Source organism: Bos taurus, chromosome X (genome assembly GCF_002263795.3).
Source record: "Bos taurus isolate L1 Dominette 01449 registration number 42190680 breed Hereford chromosome X, ARS-UCD2.0, whole genome shotgun sequence".
NCBI lineage: Eukaryota > Metazoa > Chordata > Mammalia > Artiodactyla > Bovidae > Bos > Bos taurus.
The window spans coordinates 122,819,735-122,824,568 of NC_037357.1; the positions used below are offsets into that span (position 1 = coordinate 122,819,735).

Sequence of the window (4,834 nt, forward strand, 5' to 3'; positions counted from 1 at the left end):
TTAAACTCTCAAGCGCATTCTGGCAGTTTCTTCATGGCTAACATGCCTGCCAAAGTTGAAGGAATGCCTTGTATTTTTCTGAAAGCTATCCAGAATCACAGGTACGTTAAATGCTCTATACTAAGGAGGAGAAAATCAGAACATAACCACTGTGCCTGCTTCGTACACTTGTCGCTGCTGCTGCTGCTGCCAAGTCGCTTCAGTCGTGTCCAACTCTGTGCGACCCCATAGACAGCAGCCCACCAGGCTTCCCATCCCTGGGATTCTCCAGACAAGAACACTGGAGTGGGCTGCCATTTCCTTCTCCAATGCATGAAAGTGAAAAGAGAAAAGTGAAAGTGATGTCCCTCAGTTGTGTCCGACTCTTAGCGACCCCATGGACGGCAGCCCCCATGGACGGCAGCCCACCAGGCTCCTCCGTCCATGGGATTTTCCAGGCAAGAGTACTGGAGTGGGGTGCCATTGCCTTCTCTGTTGTACACTTGTAGTGCTTACTAATTCAAAGCTGACTGAGATCCTTAAACAAGCTAAATCTTATTTGTATTGACATTTAATAAGAGGTGAAAACTCAATTCTGCCCAAATCTAAACAAGCCAAAAGAATTACAGAAGTTGGAGAATTGTCCAGAAGTTTCCAAAAATTTAAGAAACAGTGTGTGTGTGCATGCGGGCATGCATGCACACGCACACGCATATTAGAGTAGGGAGGCAGAGAAGGAAATGATGGATAGGAAGAATCTCTGTTGCAGTCAATATATGGAGGTGTGACATTTAAGCATATCCAGGAGGGGATGAGGTTAGGTAATGGATGTGATTAGCATTCACAAATGGAGAGGGCAATGGCATCCCACTCCAGTACTCCTGCCTGGAAAATCCCATGGATGGAGGAGCCTAGTAGGCTGCAGTCCATGGGGTCGCTAGAGTTCGACACAACTGAGTGACTTCACTTTCACTTTTCACTTTCATGCATTGGAGAAGGAAATGGCAACCCACTCCAGTGTTTTTGCCTGGAGAATCCCAGGGATGGGGCAGCCTGGTGGGCTGCCGTCTATGGGGTCACACAGAGTCGGACACGACTGAGGTGATGCAGCAGCAGCAGCAGCAGCATTCACAAAAATAATCTATATAGACCCTATGAAATTGTGACTGAAAATATTTGAGGATACATCCATCCCACCAAAATATTTTGAGAAGGATCTCAAGGAAAATGACTAGAACTTTTAAAAGCTGATTGGATTGCTCTTGAGTCACCCCCGCACAGCCTTCTTGCGGCGAGTGAGCCCAAGGCAGCCATTGCCCACTTGGTGTTCTATAGTACCTGTGATTCTTATCCTTGAAGATGCCTGAGGAAGTGCACCATGGAGAGAAGGAGGTGGAGACATTTGCCTTCCAGGCAGAAATTGCCCAACTCATGTCTCTTATTATCAACACCTTCTATTCAAACAAGGAAATTTTTCTTCGGGAGTTGATCAGTAATGCTTCTGATGCCTTGGACAAGATTCGCTATGAGAGCATGACAGACCCTTCCAAATTGGACAGTGGTAAAGAGCTGAAAATTGACATCATCCCGAACCCCCAGGAGCGTACTCTGACTCTGATAGACACAGGCATTGGCATGACCAAAGCTGATCTTGTAAATAATTTGGGAACCATTGCCAAGTCTGGCACTAAAGCATTTATGGAGGCTCTTCAGGTTGCTGCAGACATCTCCGTGACTGGGTAATTTGGTGTGGGCTTCTACTCTGCCTACCTAGTGGCAGAGAAAGTGGTTGTGATCACAAAGCATAATGATGATGAACAGTATGCTTAGGAGTCTTCTGCTGGAGGTTCCTTCACTGTCCGTGCTGACCATGGTGAGCCTATTGGCTGTGGTACCAAAGTGATTCTCCACCTGAAGGAAGACCAGACAGAGTACTTGGAAAAGAGGCGGGTCAAAGAAGTGGTGAAGAATCACTCTCAGTTCATAGGCTATCCCATCACACTTTATCTGGAGAAAGAATGTGAGAAGGAAATTAGTGATGATGAGGCTGAAGAAGAGAAAGGTGAGAAAGAAGAGGAAGATAAAGATGATGAAGAGAAGCCTAAATTTGAAGATGTGGGCTCAGACCAGGAGGATGATGAAGAGAAGCCTAAATTTGAAGATGTGGGCTCAGACGAGGAGGATGATAGTGGCAAAGATAAGAAAAAGAAGACAAAGAAGATAAAGGAGACGTACATTGATCAGGAAGAACTGAACAAGACCAAGCCCATTTGGACCAGGAACCCTGATGACATCACCCAGGAGAAATATGGAGAGTTCTACAAGAGTCTTACCAATGACTGGGAAAATCACTTGGCAGTGAAGCACTTCTCTGTAGAAGGTCAACTGAAATTCAGAGCACTGCTGTTCATCCCCCATCGGGCTCCTTTTGACCTCTTCGAGAACAAAAAGAAAAAGAACAACATCAAACTGTATGTCTGCCGTGTGTTCATCATAGACAGCTGTGATGAGTTGATTCTGGAATGTCTCAACTTCATCTGTGGGGTGGTTGACTCTGAAGACCTTCCTCTGAACATCTCCTGAGAAATGCTCCAGCAGAGCAAAATTTTGAAGGTTATTCGTAAGAACATTGTTAAGAAGTGCCTTGAGTTCTTCTCTGAGCTAGCAGAAGACAAGGAGAACTATAAGAAATTCTACGAGGCATTCTCTAAAAACCTGAAGCTTGGAATCCATGAGGACTCCACTAACCGGCAATGCCTTTCTGAGCTGCTGCGCTATCACACATCCCAGTCTGGAGACGAGATGACTTCTCTCTCAGAATATGTGTCTCGCTTGAAGGAGACCCAGAAGTCCATCTATTACATCACTGGTGAGAGCAAAGAGCAGGTTGCCAACTCTGCATTTGTGGAGCGTGTGCGGAAGCGAGGCTTTGAGGTGGTGTACATGACGGAGCCCATCGATGAGTACTGTGTACAGCAGCTCAAGGAGTTTGATGGGAAGAGTCTGGTCTCTGTGACCAAGGAGGGCCTGGAGCTGCCTGAGGATGAGGAGGAGAAGAAGAAGATGGAGGAGAGCAAGGCAAAGTTTGAGAACCTCTGCAAACTCATGAAGGAGATCTTGGATAAGAAGGTGGAGAAGGTGACGATCTCCAATAGGCTCATGTTGTCACCCTGCTGCATTGTGACCAGCACCTACGGCTGGACCGCCAACATGGAGCGCATCATTAAAGCCCAGACGCTTCAGGACAACTCGACCATGGGCTACATGATGGCCAAAAAGCACCTGGAGATCAACCCTGACCACCCCATCGTGGAGACCCTGCGGCAGAAGGCAGAGGCAGACAAAAACGACAAGGCTGTCAAGGACCTGGTGGTGCTGCTGTTCAAAACTGCACTGCTCTCCTCTGGCTTCTCGCTTGAGGATCCCTAGACACACTCCAATTGCATCTATCGCATGATAAAGCTTGGCCTGGGCACTGATGAAGATGAGGTGATGCAGAGGAGCCCAGCACTGCTGTTCCTGATGAGATTCCCCACCTTGAGGGTGACGAGGACGCCTCTTGCATGGAAGAAGTAGATTAGGAGTTTCTACCTGCAGACTGCTCCCTCTGTATAGCGTCCCCATGGCTCCTGCAGCAGCAGCAGACCCGGTGGCCCTGGCCCATGTGGTTCCCTCTGCTGATGTCTAGTGGTTTTATTTCTGTCCTTCTAAGGCAGAATACATGGGCCTCAAGCCCTATCCCTCTCCATGTTTGACTTGGGGGTTGAATGTTGTGTGTGGTGTTTTTTTTTTGTTGTTTATTTTGTTCTGAAATTAAAGTATTAAAAATAAAGAAGATGCAGGTTTTTTACCCAGTTTTTAAAAAAAGTTGATTGGATTAAATTCTGATTTTTTTAAAAAAAGATTTTAACAACCTCTCCCCCCAAAAAAGGATGCTCTGATTAAAAGCTAGAAAACAAAGACTTGGAAAGTGAGAATTAGTCAGCATCTCAACAACCATCCAAGAGTAAGGAACTCTGAACAGCCAAAATGGGCATCCACCCTACTCAACAAAGACATAATCTTTTTGGTCAGCTAAGCTGTTAGGTTTCCTATTGTGAATTTACTTCGCATTTATGCACTAGTCTCTGTGAGAATGACTAGCAGAAGCCAACCCCCCCCCAACTCCCACCCCACCAAAGTTGGTTAGCTTCAGTCATTCTAACACAATCAGTTTTCTGGACCTGCAATGTTGAGGTCTCAGTGTATAGGTTCCTGAGGTTCTCGCCATCCTACTGAATCCTGGCCTGGGTGGCCAGCTATCTTTCCTTGATGACATCTCCATCTCCTCTGTCAAAATGTAGCAGTGGCCTGAATTGGGTGAACTCATTTCAGGTACCTGTGGAAAGGTGGAGCCTTTTTTCCAAAAGATATAAGAATATCATGAAAATAGACACTTGATGAACTCGTCAAGTATCAGTCAGTTGCAAGTGAAGTAACCCCAACTCAGATTAGCTTAGGTAACAAAGAGAAACTCAGAATGGCTTAAAAACTTAAATATAAGATGTGATACCATAAAACTCCTAGAAGAAAACAGGTAAAACATTCTGACATAAATCATAACAGTACTTTCTTAAATCAGGCTCCCAAGGCAAAAGAAATAAAAAATAATAATAAAGAAATGGGGCCTATTCAAATGTATAAGCTTTTGTACCGCAAAGGAAATGATAAACCCAATGAAAACACAACCTACAGAATGGGAGGAAATATTTGCAAACTATGAGACAGACAAAGGCTTAATAAACTAAATATACAAACAGCTCATACAGCTCAATACCAAAGGAAAAAAACCAACAGCAACCCAATCGAAAAAGAG

The 4,834-nt window shown here is 45.2% G+C and overlaps 1 pseudogene; it reads left to right on the forward strand.

The window, feature by feature from the left end:
* Window positions 1-1,238: 1,238 nt before the first annotated feature.
* On the forward strand, window positions 1,239-3,596 carry LOC783577 (heat shock protein HSP 90-beta-like; annotated as a pseudogene).
* Window positions 3,597-4,834: the final 1,238 nt, after the last annotated feature.